The 22,306-nt window shown below is 43.5% G+C and overlaps 1 protein-coding gene across 1 annotated transcript in view; it reads left to right on the plus strand.

The window, feature by feature from the left end:
• Positions 1-12,221: 12,221 nt before the first annotated feature.
• LOC122917269 (spermatid perinuclear RNA binding protein) overlaps positions 12,222-22,306 on the plus strand; it is a 132,766-nt gene continuing 122,681 nt past the window's right edge. The window contains exon 1 of the mRNA XM_044264950.1: positions 12,222-12,260. The gene's annotated coding sequence lies outside the window, so the exon portion shown is untranslated. The remainder of the gene's footprint in view (positions 12,261-22,306) is intronic.

Consider the following 22,306-nt stretch of genomic DNA (forward strand, 5'->3'; position numbering starts at 1 on the left):
CCGCTCAGCCTGTACTGAGTCATGACAAAGGTGTGTTTCACACTTAAACAAACGTCTCAGATGTTATTTTTTGCACTTGAAGAGCAAGCTATTTTTAAAGAAATCCAAACTTCACTGGGGCTCAGCAAGGACGAGTTCTGTGACCTGTTTTCAAGAAGTGAGCTTTGGAGAGGCACATAGTGACCAGCAGTGGTAGAAGCAGACGACCTAGCAATTCTTTCCTTTAAGTGAGCCAGTGAGTAGTTTCACCTTACTAAGTTGCTCATTTTATCTTGGCTCTCTGGTCTTCCAGAAAGCTCTCAGGGAGCGTGCACCAATTTCTCAATAACAGAATGAGGGAAGATGAGGTCAGCACTCTCTCAGAGGTGGCCTGAGATAGTAGCAGAGAGAGGACAGAGAGCCGGGGGTGAGTTTGAAAGAGGTCTAAACTGTGCAGTGAACATGGGGAAAAGGCATTTCCCCGCGCTCCAGAAGTTCGCTGTACCCATCCAGTAGCTCGCTTCCTCTGGGGAACGTGCATTGCCTTCCCGCATTGAGTCCATTTCCCACTCTCTTGAATCTAGTCTTTGACGACTTGACCAACTGAATGCAGGAGAAGTGACACGGGACCAGTCCTAGGACTAATCTTTAGAAGAACTATTGCTGTGGGAAGCCCAAGATATATATAAAGAGCTAACATTTCCACTGAGCTCCCCAGCCAATAACCATGCCAGGGGCCAAGTACATGAGTGTGCCATCTTGGATGTTCAGCCCACTGAGCCTTCAGAGGATCCAGCCCCAGCTGATATCTGAGTCCCATAGCGTGAGTGACCCCAAGAGAGAACAGCCCAGCTGAGCCCAGTTAACCCACAGGGCCATGAGAGACAATAATGAATTGTTGTTTTAAGCCAGTCAGTTTTATGGTGGCTTGTTACACAGAACGTGCTAACGAAGGTATCATATATTTTCATCAATCTTTGCTAACACTAGGCACTGTGCTAGATGCTTTTCATATTAATGCTCATGACAACCTGGAGATAAGTATTATTTATTCTCCTTTTAGAACATGAAATGATAATCAGAGATGTTTCAGAACCAGCCACATACCATAGGTGTCCCATAAGTGCTGTGGCTGGACACTTCCCTGTTATGTACTTCATTTGATTTCTCCCAAGCCTGCCCCTCTTCTCAGCTCAGACAAGAAGTCTAGACCACCCAGGCTTTCACCTCGAAACACCTGGCACTGCCTTTGTCCACCTGGTAGAAATGGAAACCACTCAGATCTCAAAGACAGGAGACCTGGAGCTGAGCCCCAGCTCTGCTGTCCAGTTGCTGTTTTACTTCAGGCAAAATCACTTCCCCTCTCTGGGCTTTCATTTCCTTTTCTGAGATAAGGGGACTGGGGTAGAATTGGGCTGTTTCTAAAACCCAAGTAATATATTAATTCCTCCATTTTTAAAAAGATTTTATTTATTTATTTGACAGACAGAGATCACAAGTAGGCAGAGAGGCAGGCAGAGAAAGGGGGAAAGCAGGCTCCCTGCTGAGCAGAGAGTCTGATACGGGGCTCAATCCTAGGACCCTGGGATCATGACCTGAGCCAAAGGCAGAGGCTTTAAGCCACTGAGCTACCCAGGCACCCTTAACTCCTCCATTTAAAAAAACTTTCTTATAAAAATTTCCAGACATACCCAGATGCAGAGAGCGCAGTGAACCTTCATGTATCCGTCATCTAGTTTCGACGTCATTTCCATTTTGCCATACTGTATTTAATTCATGGCCCCTTTTTTCCCTCCTTACTGGCACATGACATCATATCATCTCACCCTTAAATTGGGGTTTCCAGACTTAGTAAATGATAACAGAAGACATTCAGTTAAATTGGATAACAATAAATAATTTTTTTTAGTAAAAATATGTTTATACAATCTTGTATTTTATCTTGCAACCTTACCTTCAATGCTTTGGTTTGTAGTTTTAAAAAGGAAGATTTTATTACACAACTACAAGGTTATGATAGTACCTGAAAAAAATCAACAATAATTCCTTAATGGCATTTAATAAATAGTATATATTCAAATTTCCCTGTTTGTCTAGAAAATGTCTTTTCACTGGTAGTTTCTTCAAATGGAGATATAAGGGAGGTTCATCATTCTATTTGGTTCTTAAGGCTCTTCTTTTTTTCAAAGCTTTTTATTTTTTATTTTTTAAGTCACTACACCCAATGTGGGGCTTGACCTTGCAACCCTGAGATCAACAGTCTACACTCCACTGACTGAGCCAGCCAGGTGCCTGTTTGTTAAAACTCTCTCTCTCTCTCTTTTTTTTTTTTTTTTAAAGATTTATTTATTTATTTGACAGAGAGAGATATCACAAGTAGGCAGAGAGGCAGGTGGGGGTGGGGTGGAGTGGGGAAGCAGGCTCCCTGTGAACAGAGAGCCCAATGTGGGGCTTGATCCCAGGACCCTGAGATCATGACCTGAGCCAAAGGCAGAGGCTCAACCACTGAGCCACCCAGGAGCCCCTGTTAAAACTCTTAAAGTCACTTGTAATCTAGAAAAATTCCTTCTTTCTTCCCTTCCTAACTCCCAGATCTTCTTTTTTCATGTTATTGACTTATTGAAATAACTGGGCTGGTGGTCCCAAGGGTGACATGTTCTGAATTTTGCCAGTTGTTTCTTTATGGTGTGTCATTTACTTGTTCCTTTTGCCCCTTACTTCCTGTAGATTAAGTTTTATCTAAAAGTTTCATTGGATTCAGACTAAATATTTTTGGCCCAAATAGAGATGCTGTGTATTTTAGAATGCATCTCACCAGGAGGCACAGACTATATGTTCATGTAACTTTGAGTGATGCTAACATTTATCAGTGGATTCAGGGAGTGACACCCTTTTTTCTTTCTTTTTTTTTTTTAACTTTTAATTTTTAAAAAATATTTTTTTATTTATTTGACAGACAGAGATCACAAGTAGGCAGAGAGGCAGGCAGAGACAGAGAGGAGGAAGCAGGCTCCCTGCTGAGCAGAGAGCCCGATGTGGGGCTCCATCCCAGGGCCCTGGGATCATGACCTGAGCCAAAGGCAGAGGCTTTAACCCACTGAGCCACCCAGGCGCCCCTTTTTTCTTCATTGTGATTGTAATTATAATGTTCCCTATCAATCCTTGGCTCAAAAGTTTTACCATCTATTGACGCCAGGTATATTATTAGCATTTGCAAAATAGTGATGATCTGATTTTTAGCATTCATTCTGATTTATTAGCTGAAGTTCTTTTGTATAGAACTTTTTCTTATTCTCTGGGGGTATTTGGATACTTGAAATTTAGTCCATAATAAAAGACAGAATAAATGCTCAACTTTTTTTTTTTAAACAGAACCCTCCAGTTTTTATGAAATTTCCAGAAGAGAGTTGAATAGCAATGCTGAGATTTCCAACTAAAATGGAAGATTGTTAAGTTTTTTTATTTAACTCCTTTGATATTATATTTGTATCACTTTTGTCCTAAAAATTTTGGATCTTAACAGCATTGATATCATTACTAATGTTTTAACCCACGATAGACATATTTTAAAGTAGTGATACTGGGCGCCTGGTTGGCTCGGTTGGTTAAGTGATTGCCTTCGGCTCAGGTCATGATCCCAGAGTCCCAGGATTGAGTGTCGCATCGGGGTCCCAGCTCCAAGGGGGAGTCTGCTTCTCCCTCTGACCTTCTCCCCTCTCATGCTCTCTCTCTCTCAAATAAATAAATAAAATCTTTTTTAAAAGTTTAAAAATATTTTAAAAAATAAAGTAGCAATACTAATATCATTACTAAGACTATTGAGAGTTTAAGATTTCTTTTTGTTTTTTCCCCTTTATTCCTAGCATATATCTCATTAATGATAGATAGTTAAAAACATTTCGTTTTAAGGTCAATTAGAGTGATTCTTTTTTCCTGTGTGATCATGTTATCAACCTGATATAAAGTTATGTTTATATTTTGGCTTGTTTTTCATGTTAGGGATTATTTAAAAATTTATATGATTTAATGATTTAAATATTTACATGAATCATTTATGAGATTTCAAAGTCAAAGGTATCTAACAAGGCTCATTCAGAGAAGCTTACTTCTAATCTCTTCCCTTCCACTCTGTTCATTTTCTCCCCTATAGAAGCCCATTTTAAGCTTTTTCCAGCCCAGCACTATTGACATTTTGGGCTGATTATCCTTTGGTACGGGGAAGGGTGGTGGTGGTCATCCTCTGTATTTTTCTTTTCAAGATTTTATTTATTCATTTGACAGAGAGGAGGAGGGAGAGAGAGAGAGCACAAGCAGGGGGTAACGGCAGGCAGAGGGAGAGGGAGAAACAGGCTCTTGGCTGAACAGAGAGCCTGATGTGGGGCTCAAACCCAGGACCTCAGGTCATGAGCCCTGAGCTGAAGGCAGATGCTTAACCCACTGAGCCACCCAGGTGCCCGATGATCCTGTGTACTGAAGGATGTTTTGTAGATTTCCTGGTCCCTACTTACTAAATGCCAGTTGTTACTACTGAAAATGTCTCTAGACCTTGCTAAATGTATGTTTGTGTAGGGGCCAAAATTATAGCTCATTGAGAATCACCATTTTAAAGGAGATAATTTCTTGCTGGCTTGAAAATCTGACCCCTGATCTAAGATATCTGCAGTTAACATTAAACTAGTCACTTTACTCTGTGTCAAATAAATAAATAAAATCTTAAAAAAAAAAAACTTAAAACAAAAAATAAACTAGTCACTTTAGGCAATCACTTTTGCACCAATATGAGCACTACATTTGGGGTGCCAGGAATTTTTTTTTTTTTTTAAGATTTTATTTATTTATTTGACAGAAATCACAAGTAGATGGAGAGGCAGGCAGAGAGAGAGAGGGAAGCAGGCTCCCCGCCGAGCAGAGAGCCCAATGCGGGACTCGATCCCAGAACCCTGAGATCATGACCTGAGCCGAAGGCAGCGGCTTAACCCACTGAGCCACCCAGGCGCCCCAAGTGGCTGTCCCAGTGATCCATAATATACTTATTATTTGTTAATTGTAATTGAAACCAAAAACACACATTTAGAAACTTCTCTTATAACTTGGGACCCCAGGGAAGAACCTCTGTGCTTTCCCTGCTTTGTAAAATTCTGGAGCTAGGTGATTTCTTAGGGCTTTCTTTCAGTCTGAATGCTTTTGTCCTTAAAGCCTAGAGCCTTGCTTTTCCAAATGGGGGTGGACAGGGTAGTAATTGAGATCACGGAGTTGAATCCTAGGTCTCTAACTTATTGCTGTGACATATTGCCAATGCTTACCATCTTGGAGCCTTAGTCCCTCCAATGATAAATGAAGACAATAATTGCATCAGAGACATAATGCATGGAAAGTATTTAATATACTGCCTGGTATATAATAGGTGCTTAATAAATGTTGGCTGTTAGTGTAATTACCATCAGGGCTAGGTGGTGGTGTGCCAGGAAATACTCAGAGCCATGGGACAGATCAGGAGCATCTTCCTGGAGTGTGAATTTCTACTTGAGGAGTTGAAAAAAACAGGCTTTGAATTTTCCTCCTAAAGGGAAGTAATCAAAACTTTATTTTCATGTTTAAACAAAAATGGGAATAGAAGGTAAAGTTTGCATGGATTTTAAAGATAACACATGAGACTTCAAAGAAATTCTGTGCTTGAGGCTGATGAATTGGGGCCTCATCCCCAGGCCTTCGGGGAGGCTGTCTCTGTCCTCCCTGCTGTGAGACATCTTTGGTGGGAGAGTTTCAACCGTAGCTGAACAGCTCTGGGCTGTTGTGTATCTTCGGCTAATGAAAGTATCAGGAGTATTAGAAGAAAGCCTATAAGAAGTGGGAACTTCCTGACCAGGAATCCCTGCTACCTTCTTGTCTTCTTTAGGGTTTGTTCTCCAATTTGCTGGGTATTCATTCAGTAAATATTTATTAAGTGACTATCCTGTGTCTGGCATGAGTCAAAGGCATACAAGTAGAACAAATCAGTCTGCTTACATGAAACCTTCAGCTTACTGATCATTCAGAATCAGTAGCTACCAGCTATCAGTAGCCTCGATAAAGGAACAGAAATGGGGGACAGTAGGGGCAATGGGTTTGAGGTTTAGGGGAAAGATCTGGCAGTTACAGACGGTTGGGTAGCATGTGAGACATCCAGATAGGGACCCTGTGTAGGCCGTTGCATGAGAATCTAGAGCCACAATTCTCACGTGGGCCTTTTAAACATTTGTGGTGGAGTTTGGGTAGTCATAAGGGCACTTACTGGGGAGAAGCCAGGAATACCAGATGTCCCTCACTGCATGGACAGTACTGTGTGACCTTTGAATGTCGCATTGGACTTTTATGTAGGGGAAAGTCTTCTGTGCAATGACCTGAGCCTAATAACTAACTCCATTTTTCATATAGAGATAAAGAATATTCCAGTGTCATTTTAATACTCCAGGGAGGCAAATACTGTGTAAGGTGAAGGAAGATCATACCTTGCTGTGCTCAAGACTCTACCAAGAGTTATTCACCATTTTCGAAAATCAGGTCACCGACAGTGATTCTGCTGTAGTATTCTAGTCCTCAGTTGGTGTCTGTAGCTGTTGATTTTGGGTCAGTGCTTCTCAACTGTAAGGTGCATGGGATCACCTGGGAATCTTATTTCCTCCCTCTCTCCCTTTCTTCTTCCCTTAAAATGGAAAGGATTATTTGGGTAATAGAATTTAATCCAGTAGGGAAGGAGAGGCTGACATAACAGAGTGGTGGATTAAAGAGTAAACTGCCTGGGTGTCTGGGTGGCTCAGTCATTAAGTGTCTGCCTTTGGCTCAGGTCATGATTTTAGGGTCCTGGGATTGAGCTCTGCATCAGGCTCCCTGCTTGGCGGGAAGCCTTCTTCCTCTCCCACTCCCCTTGCTTGTGTTTCCTCTCTCACTGTCTCTCTCTCTCTCTCTGTCAAATAAATAAAATCTTAAAAAAAATAATAAAGAGTAAATTTCCTTAGAGAGTAGGAAGGGGCCTTCAGGCCCAGGAAAAGGATGTGGTCTTTGGTGAGAGGGCTGGTTTTTGTAAAAGGAGGGAAGGAGGGAATGGCTGGAGATGCATAGGTGGATTTAGAAACATGGTGACAGGTGGCAGGAAGTTGAAGGATGTCACATCCCTTGTCCTGCCTCTCACCCACAGTGTGACTAGCCACCTTTCTGTCTTCAGCTTCTTTCTGTAGAGCCAGCCTATGGTAGGGAGAGGGGTAGGGAAATGAAGGATAGGAAGACCAGACCGACCTCTCTATTCCCGGGGCAACTGCTTTGAAAATAATATACAGTGAAGGTGCTTGGGGTGCCTGGGTGGCTCAGTGGATTAAGCATCTGACTTCAGCTCGGGAGCCCCCCTTAGGCTCCGTGCTCAGGGGAGAGTCTGCTTGTCCCTTTCCTTCTGCCCTTACTCCACCCTCTGTTCTCTCTACCCTCCACCTCTCCCTCATGCTCTCTCTCAAATAAATAAATAAACAAAATCTTCAAAAAAAAAAAAAAGTCCCATGCTCTACTGATGAAGTCAGCCAGGTGCCCCAGGAATGTTTTGCATTGGTGCTGTTCAATATAGTAGCCGCTAGCCACATGTAGCTATAGAGCACTTAAAACATGCTTAATGCAACTGAGGAACTTTATTTTATTTTATTTTTTTTTAAAGATTTTATTTATTTATTTGACAGAGAGAGATCACAAGTAGGCAGAGAAGCAGGCAGAGAGAGAGAGAGGAGGAAGCAGGCTCCCTGCTGAGCAGAGAGCCCGATGTGGGACTCGATCCCAGGATCCCGAGATCATGACCTGAGCTGAAGGCAGCGGCCCAACCCACTGAGCCACCCAGGTGCCCCCAGGAACTTGATTTTAAATTAATCATTTATTTTAAGTATCCCTCTCCCCATAATGTGCGGCTCAAACTCATAACCCTGAGATCAAGAGTCACATAGCGTACTGACTGAGACAGCCAGGTATCCCTATTTAATTTTAATTTATTTAAATTTAAATAGCCACATGTGGCTAGTATCTTTTGTAGCAGAGAGTACAGTGTTGTGTGTTTTCTGCCTCTATCTCAATGTAGGTCTTCAAAGAGGAATTCATTTTATAGAGCGGAGTATCATTGGGGACCAAGAGCATTGGGCTGGGAGTCAGACCAGAGTTCAATTTCAGCTGTGCACTTTACTGGCTTGGTGACTCTAGGCAATGCACTTCCTTATCGAGGTTTCAATTTCCTCTGCTTTCTTCTCTTTAGTGGGGAGACATGAGGGTCCAGAGAGCTAAGGGTAGTAAGGCACTGGGAAGTGGGAAGGGCTGCCCACTGCTCTCACAGGTTACCAATTCACCTCCCTTTACCACCTTTTTTTTTTTTTTTTTAAATCTTAAAAGATTTTATTTATTTGGCAGAGAGAGAGCAAGAGAACACAAGCAGTCAGAGCTGTAGGCAGAGGAAGTAGGTTCCCCACTGAGTGGAGAGCCCTACACGGGGCTCTTGATCCCAGGATTCTGAGATCACGACCTGAGCCCAAGGCAGACACTTAACTGCCTGAGCCACCCAGGCGCCCCTACCAAGCACCATTTATAAGAATGGCAGAGTGCTGTGCCAAGTGTATGTTCCAAAGATGCCTCTTCAGAGAGCTTTTGAGAAACGCATCTATCCACCTCTATTGCCTGCTTCCTTTTCTTTGGGCCATTCGATGTTATTTGAGTAATGTATATTGGCCTCTAGGGTCACAGAGGTAGGACACTGTAGCTGTTTTCTTTTGTATTGCTTTTGTATCTCTAGGGACTAGCACGTAGTAGGTTCTCAGTAAATATTTGTACATGAATGGATGAAATGACAAGTGCTAGTATTTGAATTTAGGTGTGATTTTAAAGAACTCATCAAGTTCTATAACTTTACAATATCTATTACCTTACCATGTTTATAACTGGAAATGCTGGAAAAAGACCCAAATACCCAACACAGGTGCTTGGTTTAATTAAATGATTCTTAAGATACATTATGCAAGGGAGTATTCGGTGACATAAAAAGAGGTGTACTTTGTATTGTTAAGTGAAAAAAAATAAAAACTGAAGGTATACTATAGTCTCACTTTGTAAAAGTTATATATATTTGTATGCACAGGATAAGTTTAGAACAATAGATATAATTAATATAAATACGATTACTATCACTGGGTGAGATTAAGGGATAAAACACTTTTTTTGGGGTGCCTTGGTGGCTCAGTCATTAAACATCTGTCTTTGGCTCAGGTCAAGATCCCAGGGTCTTGGGATTGAGCCTCGCATCTGGTTCCCTGCTCAGCAGAAAGCCTGCATCTCCCTCCTCCCTTCTCCTTGGTTGTGTTCTCTTTCTCTCTCTCTTTGCGTGTGTCTTTCTCTGCCAAATAATTAAAATCTTTAAAAAAACCCCCACTTTTTTCTAAAACATTTATTTCAATTAAAAGAATGTATCTAATATATCCAGAAAAAGCGAAATTATAGAGACAGAGTAGATTAGTAGATGCCTATGGCTGGGAGTGGGAATGGGATTACCAGTAAATGGGTCTGAGGGATTTTATGTGGAAAATGTTCTAAAACTGAAATATTGGTGTTGCATCACTTGGTAACATTATTAAAAATCCTTGATCTGTTCTCTTGAAATGCATGAGTTTTAGGATATGTAAATATACCTCAATAACATTTAAAAATGTGTTATATATACATTTGTTTAATATATATGTGTATGTGTGTATATATATGCATACATATGTATATATATGTACTTTCTTAAATAATTAAAGCAATGTAGAAGTATTCAGAATACCCTATCCCCAACCCTAGCTCTACTTTTGAGGCATAACAGTAGTAGTTGGTGTTTAACCCTTTCTAGCCTTTTTCTGTGCAAAATCTAAGTAAAACATACACATAATAGACATGTAATTTTTTGCAATTTTCTTCTCTCTCTGAACATACACCGTAGGACATGAAAAATGGGATGTGGGATTAGGTAGAGGGAGTAGAGTGGGGGTGGGAAGGGAGAGGCACACTTAAAATTTTTAGTTTCTTTACTTTTACAGCATTTGCATGCTTTTTTTGGTCAGGAATGTTTGGAGTTATGAACCCAATAAAGAGATTGGAATAAGTGACACCATTGAATGCTTAATTCTGTGCAGTCCACCTATTTAAAACAATTTAGAAATTGACCTAATGCTGGGCACTAAACTAAGTGCCTGAGATACACTGTCTCACTGAATCCTTGTAGCGATCCTACAAGGTATGCAATATTATGGTCTCAATTGACAGATGAGTTACCTAAGACCTAGAGAGACTGATTTTCCAAGGTCACATAGCTGGTCTGCGGAGAACCCAGACCTTTTATACTGCAGTGGCTCTTTTTCTCCAAGCAGATGCATGTTCTTGGAAAGTCCAGCTTTAATGACCTCATTGCCTGTGCACATGCAGTCCTCCCTAACCCACTCAAGTCCTCCAGGTGCTTACAGTCCAGGGAGGTGACCAACAATTACAAGCTAATGCTGTAAGAACACATGGTTTAATGAGCTGTGTGCAAAGCGGAGGAATTCAGACAATGTGTCTGAAGCAGCCAATGGGCTTTTGAGAGAATACATTCGGAATTGACTAAGAATCCCAAGGAGGCTTCCAGGAGTGTGAAGAAAGTTGAAAGCGATCGGAAGTGGGGGACAGGGTGTAGAAAGGGACTTTTGGGCCTAGCCTGCCTCCCCCCTCAGGTGGCTCAGAAAGTGTTACAGACCCTGGCAACTACAGTACTTAAGTTCAGTGTGGCTGGAGGGTCAAGCTGGCCTGAAGGAGGGGCAAAGGGAAGGGCATTCACCTTGAAACTTAAGGCCAGATCACCAAAACTTGTGAAGTTGAGTTAGAGTATTCATACTTTATCTCTTGAATAAAACAGAGGCTTTAAAATAATTGAATCTGGCACGTTACAAAGAAGGGAAGAGACCCAGAAAGGGCTGTTATGGAAGATACCCTCTTGACCCCCAGCTCTCCAAATCCGATTGCTGGGTGGTCAGGTTGTTTCCCACCCTGGGCTGGGAATTCCTTTAGGGTGAGGACCTTGTCTCATTCACTTGTGCTTCCTAACACCCAGCATAGCACCTGGCATGCAGCGGGTACTCAGTAAGGGGCGGAACTGGTAGGCAGAATGCTGTAACCAAAAAAGTGCCCAGGAGTAACTCTGTAAAATACAAAGTAAAACATAATTTCTTTCTTAGCACTGCCCAGACGGGTGTTCAGCCAAAGTCTGACACAACAATAAGGAGGCCAGAGAAGTCCTGGCCTCAAACTGAATTCCCAGGTAGGTCCATTGGGTGAGAAAAGGAGAGATGGTTACTGACTAAGCAGCCAACTTCTGTTCAGTGCCTGATATGTGATGAGAGAATTCACACCTATTGTCTTTTTCCATCTCTCCAACGGCTTCTAAATCGGAATTATTGTCCTAGTTTCCCTACCATAAAACTGACGATCAGAATGGTTCTCTAATTTGGTCAAGGTCACACAGCTGGTAAGTGTAGCGGGGCGGAGGCTGGGAGAGAACCTCTTACCCAGTCAGAGGCCACCCGGTCCTCCACCTGGGGAGGCGTTGCGCAGCCTACACTGCTGCTTAGCCTCTGGGGTTGGGGGCGCACTCGCCACTGGCGCGCGGGCCCGGAGAGGCTGGCTCTGAGTGGCATCCGGGAGCCGCTCCCAGATTCGGAAGTTACGAAGTTTCCGTGCATTTCTCTAGCTTCTCTGCGCAGCTCGTCCCCGCTCCGCAGTAGTTACGCTGCTAGCGCAGCGGGGCTCAGGTGCTGCAGCGGGCGGGGGCCTGGCGCCTGGAGAAAGGCGGGGACGCAGCTTACGTAAGCGTCCGCTCGCAGGTGCATGCGGCCTCCACCAGCGTGTGGTCCCTGCGCGCTCCCAGGTGCGCAGTTGGCGCAGGCGGCGGCGCGGCACGGCGCCGGCGGGCGCTGGCCGGCGCTCTCAGGTACGGCAGAGTGCGCGTGGAAGAGGAGCGCGGCGAGCGAGGGGGCGGGCTTTCCGTTCCCCAGCAGCCGCGGGCCCGCCCCCCGTATCGGCCAATGGGCGCGCTGGGCGGTGTCACGTGCTCGCCGCCGCCGCCGCCGCCGAAGCGGAGACCGGAGCCGCGAGCGCCACCAGGGCAGCAGCCGCCGCAGCCGCCGCCGCTGGGCTGAGGAGCCGGAGACGCGGACGGACGAGGTGGCGGCGGCGGCGGAGCGGGAGCGGGGACCGGGCGCGGGCAGAGCGCGGCGGCGCGGGTAGGCTGCGGCGGTGGGGTAGGCGCCTGCGCGGCGGGCCGTCCCGGGCGGGCGGCGGTTTAGGCGGCGGTTGAGGCGGTTGGCGGAGCCGGCCCGGGCCCCGCATTGTTTGTTGTGCGTCCTTAGCAGCGGCGGCGCCGGCCGCGGCGGCCCGGGCGGAGAGCAGGGAGCAATCCCGGCCCCCGTGGCTCTGGCATTGTGGCCGCCGCTGCGGTGCCCCGGCCGTTTCGGGCAAGGGCAGCGGGCAGCCTTCCTCACCTTCGTGGGGGACGGGGTCCCGGCCCCGAGTGAGGGGAGGGCGTGGGCAGTGTTCGGGGGGACCCGGCGCCGGGGGTCTCGGTAGGATGGAAGGCGAGGGGCTCTGGGCAGGTGCTGGAGGACATTGGGGGCAGGGGCTGTGAGCGAGGCTTGGGGGGGCTGGCGGAGGGTGTGGGCAGACTTAGGGGAGAATGAAGGGTGGAGGGATCCGGCCCAACGGAGCGGGAGGGCCTTCGAGCAGGTTCGGGCGCCCAGTGGGGCCAGGGGGAGTGCGAGAGGGATGGGGAGGGCATTCAGGCGGGTGGGGGCAGCCTTGGGGGGTTCAGGAGGGTGCGAGAGAGGGTTTGGGGAGGGTAGAGGCTAGCGTGATGGGAATGGAAGGAGGAAATTAGGGACTCGAGGGAGGAGTGGAAGAAGCGGATGTCCCGGTCGGGGCTGCGTGTGAGGGGCAAGGCGTGGGGGCAGGTTTATGGAAGGCCACCGGACAAATGTGAAGGGAAATGTGGAGGCAGGTGTGCAGGTAGGGGGAAGTGTGATGGGGAGAGAGGGACGGAGGTGTCTAGGGGTCTCTGGAGTGATGGTGAGGGAAATGGAGGCTTGCAGGGAGGAGGTGTGTGTGAGGGTAGGCCCAGAGGTTTCAGGAGACCTGTGAAGGATGTGAGGTTTGTGTCTGGCCAGGAGGTGTGTAGGGAAGACAAGAAGGAAGCAGGAATAGTGTTGAGACTGGATAGGTGGGACACGCAAAGGGCGGACATGTGGGGCGGGGGAGAAGACAGGTGTCTCACTGGCGAGTGGTGCTCGGGGGAGAACTGTATTGGGGGGGGAGGGGAGGAGGAAGGTGATTGGAGCAGGGCCAGAGTTGGAGAGAAGTGAGGACAGTGGAGTAGGGTGGTGCGGATGGACAGGAGGTGTGCAGTGTATTTAGCGGATAGCAGACGTGAGTGAAATGAGGAAACTTTGGGGTTGGGGAGACATTGCAGGGGACAGGTGGAGTGGAGTATGTGTGGGGTAGAGGGCCAGAGGTGTAAGGGGTGAGGAAAATATTCTTGGAGTGGCAGCTGAGGTATGAAAACAGATGGAAGGAAATGTTTTGGGGGCAGGAAGTGTGGAGGGGAGTTAGGGAGAAGAAGTGGGGGTGGTACCCGTGTGAAGGGAAATCAGTAGAGGGAGGTAGTAAGGGATGGTTTGGAAGGGGAGGGATGCAGGTCAGGTCTGGGGTACATACAGTATGTAGAGGGATGGAAACATAGCTTGGGGTGCTAGATTTTGTCTGGTGGGGGATAGGCAAGGAAGAGAGGGAAGAATGGGGGAAAACAGAATAATGCATAGTATATAACGGAGTAAGAGAAGGGCAAGGTAGGGAGGTGCGTGAATGTGTCTGTGACTAGAAAGGGTAGGTTGTGTTTTGGATTGGGGTGATGGTGGAGGAAGCAGGTTGTCCAGGTTTAGCGGCAGGAAATGACTATTCAGGCTGGAGAGAGTGAGGAAAACAGGTTGCTTAAAAGAGCATGGAAGGAGCAGGGTGCTGAAGAGTGGGGTGAGATTGGAAAACTTTGAGTCCCGAGAGATTAAGGGGTTCAGAAGTTTTAGGTCGCTGGAAATAAAAGGCCGAGTGCAGAAGTTGAAAAAACAAAAGCCAAAACTGAAGAGGGGATTATATTCTGGACGTAGAAGAACTGAAGAGTGTGGATGGCGTGTGTATGTGGATCCTGGAATGATACTAATGAAAAACGGAGGACATTAAACCCTGTATATATTTGAAAGTTCATGCCTCTAGGATCAGAAAAATCAAGAAGCCGATTTTAGTTCCAGAACCCTATGAATGGGGAAGGGACAGGGTAGAGCTGAGTAGTACACACTCCCAAGTTGGAGGAGGTATGTGGTAGAATATTGTCCTATTGCATTGCACTGACAAGTGTGCAGATAGAAGAGCCATACAGGGTTGTGTGGAGTGCACCACAAGTGAATAGAAATAGGATTGCAGCAGGTGCAGGGCAGATGCCTTTTTGAAGATACTGCAAGGGAGCTGGGCCCAGTGTCCATGCCATTCGAGGGCTGTGTATCAGAGAGGAAGGAATACCTTGGTGCAGTGTCTCAGCTACCCTGGTGCTTTCTGGGTAATGGGGCAGTTTTCAGGCTTTGAGTGATGTAATATCTGAGTCCCATGCTAGAGGCAGACAGAGGTAATGTACATCCAGCTCCTAAAAGTGGCAGGAATGGAGATCTGTGATTCTTTAACTCTCTTTCAGGGTGCAAGTAACTGATCCTGGGTTGTTGGTTTTTTCTCCCAAATAGTTCAAGTAATAATTTGGTTGGAGGCTTTTGGATTTTCTGGTATTTTGATTTGAGTTAGGGAGTGTAGCGTTAACTTTATTGAGGAAGACTTTTGGGGTTGTGAGGACATAACGACCAATCAGCTTGCCAGACACATAGGAAATAACCTTCAGGGGTTTGAGCACATATATTTCAGTGCGGTTCTCTTTCAGTGTTCTGTGGCTTGTGTTAGATTCTTTGGGATTTGGAAGGATTAAGGAAACTGCTTTGAGACTGCCATAGTAAGCAGGGTTTTCTACAATCTTGGGAAACGATTTCCCTTTTGACAGTCAAAAATTCAGTCTTGTCAGATTTTGCAAAAAAATTATTTCATGTTGCAGAAATAGCTTCAATTACCTCTTTGTGGGCTTCATGTAGTATGTTATGTAGTACCTGTGTGGTTTCAAATAAAAGGTATGCTTTGATACTTTGGGAAGCTTTCTGGTTTGATTAGTTTTCTCCTTTTGTCAATTTAGGAAGTATCTTAATGTGGCCGTTGTAGCTTCAAATAATAAGTTTGAGTGGAAGTGAGAATCTTGCCTAAACATAATGAGGCTGAGCAGAACAACACATTTTATCTTTTTTAAAGATTTTATTTATTTATTTATTTGACAGACGGAGGTCACAGAGCAGCAGGCAGAGAGAGAGGAGGAAGCAGGCTCCCTGCCGAGCAGAGAGCTTGATGTGGGGCTTGATCCCAGGACCCTGGGATCATGACCTGAGCCAAAGGCAAGGCTCTAGCCCACTGAGCCACCCAGGCCCCCCAGAACAACACATTTTAAATAATCTGAATCTGTAAATATAAATATTTAAAAAGTAAACTGGAAGCTGATTTTTAAAATCAAATTTAAAGTGCATCATGAAGGCAACAAAATAATGTAATAATGTTCTGAAGGCATTGCTATAAGATTTTATTTTTGGAGGGAAAGGTTTTTAAAGCATAGTATGCCTTTCATTGAAATTCTTTGCAGTATTTTGAGATTTGATATATGTGTAGGATATGATTATAAGGGCATGTTTGGCCCCTTTGGCTCCCTGGCAGAGAATTTGAGCAGTAGGGTATAAAATGAATAGAGTAACCTTTGAAAATTCTCTCCGATATGGCTATTGTTTCCTCCTTGAATTTTTTTTTTTTTTAAAGATTTTATTTATTTATTTGACAGAGAGAGATCACAAGTAGGCAGAGAGGCAGGCAGAGAGAGAGAGGAGGAAGCAGGCTTCCTGCTGAGCAGAGAGCCCGATGCGGGACTCGATCCCAGGACCCTGAGATCATGACCTGAGCCGAAGGCAGCGGCTTAACCCACTGAGCCACCCAGGCGCCCCTCCTCCTTGAATTTTTAAAGTCCATTGTGTTAGTTCATTTTATTGATTTGGGGCAAGCAGTATTTTCTTGCTCAGAAAACTCAATTCTGGGAGTGTTCTGGTTATATGTATTGTTCCGTGAAATTCTATGGTTTGGGATAGTTGGTAGGCACTTGAAAATATTGTCCTAAGTTTATGAACCAAGGAAAGCAGGTTATTTAGACTTTGTAGACTAAATAATTGGGTCTGGTTTTATTTTCACTGGTGACTTGCTGGACAAGATACTTAATCCCTTTGTGCTTGTTTCTCCTCCAGAAACCTGACTCTGTCTACTTCCCATGAGAATTGAGATGGTTTATATAAAAGAAGTATAAGTCTTTCAGGAAGATTAGAACTATGTAAATATGGAGATACCTCCTTTTTTCTCTGTGTCTCGGTAAAATAATAATTGGTGCTTTGGAATTTGGCATTAGGTGAGTTAATTTATAGTGGGAAACTTGGATAGAGATGAAACTTCTCTGAATGTCAGAGGTGTCTGCAAATTGAAGTTTTTCATTCTTTGCTCTACTGTCTGCTTATCTTTTCTGGCTCATTTCTGTAGTTGAGTGTTGGTGCTGATTTGAGTTCTTGAGTATGAGCAGAAGATTGTGAGAAAGATTCTGCATTGTGGCTGTAGCCTGAGATTACTTCTAAGCATGAATTTCCAGAGATGAGTACTTCTCTCACTCAGTGAATTCACTTCCTAAATCAGGAATAATAAATACATTTTCCTGTATATTTTTCAGAAAATCAACTAATTCTAAGTGACTTGAACAGAAGAATAGAGCTATCCTCCTCCTAGTGGCATTAAACCTCCTCCTTTAGATTATTGAATATTTTTTCCTTTTTAAAATTTTAGTTCTTAAATACCCATCCTTTTGACATTTCCAAGCCTGTTGACAGGTTATGCTCTATTTGAGGAAGAATGATGTTGAAATGCTTTTAAAATGTTTATTAGTTGTAGAAAGCCTCTGTATGCTGCTTATGATTGATATTGCAAAAATGTAAATAGTAAGTTGCTTTTTGGGCATTAATTTGCTTGAGCTTGGTAATACCCAGCCCTGATAGTAGTCTTTTGTGCTAGCTGATTTTTTTTTTTTAAGATTTTATTTTATTTTGGGGCGCCTGGGTGGCTCAGTGGGTTAAGCCGCTGCCTTCCGCTCAGGTCATGATCTCAGGGTCCTGGGATCGAGTCCCGCATCGGGCTCTCTGCTCAGCAGGGAGCCTGCTTCTCTCTCTCTCTCTCCGCCTGCCTCTCCATCTACTTGTAATTTCTCTCTGTCAAATAAATAAATCTTTAAAAAAAAATAAAAAGATTTTATTTTATTTTAAAGATTGATTTATTTATTTTGTCAGGGGAGAGAAAGCTAGCAAGTGGAGGGGTGGGGCAGAAAGAAAGGGAGAGAGAATATCAAACAGAAGACTCACCACTGAGTGCGAAACCCGACATGTTGATTTCAGGACTCTGAGATCATGACCTGAGCTGAAAGAGTTTGATGTCCAACTGACTGAGCCACTCAGGCGCCCCTTTAGAGATTTTTTTTTTTAAGATTTTATTTATTTATTTGACAGAGAGAGATATCACAAGCAGAGAGGCAGGCGGTGGGCGGGGGGTGGTGGTGAGCAGGCTCCCCGCTGAGCAAAGATCCCAATGTGGGGCTCGATCCCAGGATCCTGAGATCATGACCCGAGCCGAAGGCAGAGGCCTTACCCACTGAGCCACCTAGGCACCCCTAAAGATTTGGGGCTCGAACACACAACCCTGAGATCAAGAGCCACTCGCTCTACCAGCTGAGCCGACCAGGTTCTGATCTATTCTTAATAATTTATATTCTCTTGTATAACATGTTTGGACCTCCGTTACCCATCTTATTGCTCTTTTTGTTTTCATTTGTTTTATATAGATTTTATTGGAAAATTGGTTGTTTTAAAAAATTTGTTCAGCTGTAGAAAAACTGTTTCTGACAGGTAATTATGAGAGGCTTCATCCAGTCTAATTTTAGAAACCGTTATTGAGAAATGTAAGTTAAATTTATATGTCAGTTGAAACAGAAAAGAATAAAGTGATGAGGCCAGATTAGTGGTAATATAAATATTTAAATGGTTTAAGCCTGAAAGATCTGCAAGTCTGTAACTTTTAGGTCTTGCACTGAATAGTGAGGTAACCTCATGACCTGATTTGTCACTTTCATGCCTAATTTAATGTATTTCTTGTTTTAAGGGTCCTTGAAGTACATCCTTTTTGAGAAGTATGGGTATCTGTCTCACAAAAGACATTCCATATATATGTGTTGCTGAGTGAATGAATGCCATCCTAAATTTCAGTTATTTGATATTAAAATTCTCTTCTGAGATAACTAACACTGTGTCGAACATCTGCTTTCTTGAGTTAACTTTAACACAACTCGCAAGGGTATAGTTGATTATATCAATCAAATCACAACCTTGCATTGTGTGACTTCATGGTTCATTTCCATTTGAAGAGTGAGTTCTGCAGCAGGTTGTGTAATAAATTCAGAGGCGTTTCTGGGTCATGGATAAGATGTAGTTTCTTACTGCACCTGCAGAATTTCCTGTTCTTTGCAGTTTTCCAGGTACCAGCACTTTTCACAATGTCCTATTAGGCAGATCAGCAATTTGTTTATAAATTGAATTTAACCATGTTAATACTATAGACACAAATCAAGTATGAATTTAACCATATTCATACCTGACATAAAGCAACTAGTAAAATTGTCCTTAAAGACTCTGTTTAGACTTTTTTTTTTTAATTACACTTACCTATTCTACAAGTTTAATTCAGTAAACATGCATTGACTTAGGCTCAAAGGCACGTTTTGTGCTTGACCTAAGATTTTTTTTTTTTAAAGATTTTATGTATTTATTTATTTACTTGACAGACAGAGATCACAAGTAGGTAGAGAGGCAGGCAGAGAGAGAGGAAGGGAAGCAGGCCTCTGGGTGAGCACAGAGCCTGATGCGGGGCTTGATCCCAGGACGCTGGAATCATGACCTGAGCCCAAGCCAGAGGCCTTAACCCTCTGAGCCACCCAGGCGCCACGAGACCTAAGATTTCTTAGTAGGGCTCTATAACACTGTTTTGAGTAAAGAATAGATCCTTCCCTAGATAGACTGGCCCTTAATGTATAAATGGCGTCTGTAATTTTGGTTACCTAGGTAGTGACCTGGTAAAGAGGTGTTTTGTTTCTAACAGTTAAGATAGAGGCAGTTTATTCTTATGGTAGTTATAATTCCAAGTAAATCTAAAACTCCTTAAATATTGCATCTATGATAGGCTTTTGTACAACTTAGACAACCTACGTTTTTACCTAATGAAGTATAGGGTATTGGGTAGCTCTTGTCTTAACTCTGGACAATTCAGTTTTAGTTAGCAAAGTTAGTGAACTAGAGGGGAAAGGTGTTGCAATTTTGATAATGTAGGTTAGCGGCTGGAGGGAATAATGTTTGGAGCCTTTGGTATGCATACTTTTATTTGTTTTTGAAGTAAGCTGTAAATAAGCTTTTTTTTTTTTTTTTTTTAAACGATTTTATTTATTTACTGAGAGAGAGAACATGAGAGGGGAGAGGGTCAGAGGGAGAAGCAGACTCCCTGCTGAGGAGGGAGCCCAATGCAGGACACAATCCTGGGACTCCTGGATCATGACCTGAGCCAAAGGCAGTCGCTTAACCAACTGAACCACCGAGGTGCCCCTGTGCATAAGCTTTTAATGTCAAGGTTAGTATGGAAGGGCAGATATCAAACATATTAGTGATGAGATTTTTAAAAAGATGGTATCTTAAAGATAAATATTAACTGGTGCTCTTTGAAATGCCAGCTTTGTGGTAAATGTTGTGGAGTTATACAAAATTGGCTTTTGAGGGGCACCTGGCTGGCTTAGTGGCTAGAGCAGGTGACTTTTGACATCAGGGTTGTTAAGTTCCAGCCCCATGCTGGGTGTAGAGATTACTTAAAAATAAAATCTTCAAAACTGGCTTTTGGTCAGTATTATTGTTTAGTAGTAGTCTTTATTTCTAGAGCTCACAGTTTGCATACCTGGACTTTGATCCCTCTAGGAGTATAATGTAGGTGAACAGGAGAGCATTACATTTAGAGAAATGGAGGCGCGGAGTTGACTCTAGAGCAGAGATAGGCAGACTTTCAGAACACCCCTAAAGAGGTTCCTTTTGGTTCCCAAATTTGGGCAGGAAGGTTGATGTCTGGGCAAATTTGAAATCTGCTTCTTTTAGTCAAGCTTTGAGTGCAAGTCTTTTCAAAGACTGCCTGCAGTAATGCATGGCCTTCATAGGAAATTTGGGGTCCAGGATTATGCAGTAGTAATGAACCTGAAGAAGAGAGCTAGCCCTTAGGTGTACTCTCCTTTTAGGTTATTCCCAGAGATGATGCTGTGTGCAACCTTGACTGCTGTACTGGGTAGTACAATGTTGTTGGCACCAGAAGACTTGGCTTTGACGTCTGATCCTGTTATTTCCTAGTTGTAGATCTCTCTCCTTATGTATAAAATTGGAATAAAACCCCTAAATTACAGTTATGGTGAGGATTAAAGAAGAAAAGAAAGCTGTTTGTAAGCTGTGAAACATGGAACTTTTTTTTTTTGAAGGGAGGATTGAAGAGAAATTAAGGGCCTACTTTGAAATAATGAGAAAAATTTGACTCAGAAGGATCTGAATTTTAATTTTTTTTATCATGGCATGTTCAAATGTACATGAAAGAGAACAGTACAATGAACTTTCACGTACCCATCAACTAGCTTCAGCAGTTACCAGCATTTTGCTGCTTTTGTTTCATCTACCCTTCACGCAGAATTACTTTCTGTTATTTTTGTTGAAATATTTACAGTAAATCTTAGGCATCATATACTTTCATCCATAAATACTTCAGTATTTCTAACAGGCGGGAACCTAAAAAAAGATAAAACCACAAAACTTTTAACTGTCTAAATTAACTATAATTCCTTATCTAATGCTCAGGAGGAGCTGGATTTGAAATATAGCTCTACCACTCACTAGCTTTGTGTGTTAATCAAATTACTTGCTCTCTCTGAGCTTCTGGTTCCTTATCTGTAGCATAAAGATAATACCTCATGAAGTTATTTTGAGCTTAAATGAAATAACATACAAAAGGCCTAACATGAATGTTCTCAGTAAATAGCCCAGCTTCTCTCCTGAGCTTCCTATGGCATGTGAATTAGGATTATGGGCTGCCCTCCTTCCTTCTTCAGTATCACAAAGAATAACAGTGCCCTGAAATGACTGTCCACTAAGCTAATGAAATTTCTCTTCATTGGGCTGTTTGACTCTTTTAGTGAAATTCTGTCACAGTTGAAATCATGTCTGTTCTCCCCCTCTCTTCTGCAAAATCATTATTCTCCTGTCTAGTGGCTCATTCTAGTCAGCACACACATGCTGTTATTTCATGTATTCTTTTTTTTAAACAATGCTTTCTTGACCACGCTATTTCTTCTAGATGCAACCCAGTTTCTCAACTTCTTGGAAAAGTTGTTTCTACTCATTTTCAGTTCTCCTGTTCTCTCCTGAACCTACAATAAGAGACTTTTTATTTTTTTTTTTTTTATTTTTTTTTTTAAAGATTTTATTTATTTATTTGACAGAGAGAAATCACAAGTAGGCAGAGAGGCAGGCAGAGAGAGAGAGAGGAGGAAGCAGGCTCCCTGCCGAGCAGAGAGCCCGATGCGGGACTCGATCCCAGGACCCTGAGATCATGACCCGAGCCGAAGGCAGCGGCTTAACCCACTGAGCCACCCAGGCGCCCCCAATAAGAGACTTTCAACTTAATTACTGAAACTGCTCTTGTTGAAACCACCAATTTTAATTCTTACTTAACCTGTTAGCAGCATTTGGTGCAGTGGATGTCTCCTTCCTTGAAATACTTTATGCTCTGGTTTCTGGGATACCATATTCTGTTGGTTTCCTCCTGTCTCCTTGGCTTCTCCTTTGTTGGTTCTTCTTCATAACTATACCTCTTAATATTGGACCACCTGGGATCTCTGCTCTTCATTCTCATTCCCCCAGTGATCTCATCCAATCTCCTGGCTTTAATACTGTTTATATGCTGATGATTCTCAGATTCTTATCTCTGAAACTCCAGACTTGTT

This window comes from Neovison vison, chromosome 9 (assembly GCF_020171115.1).
Source record: "Neovison vison isolate M4711 chromosome 9, ASM_NN_V1, whole genome shotgun sequence".
NCBI lineage: Eukaryota > Metazoa > Chordata > Mammalia > Carnivora > Mustelidae > Neogale > Neogale vison.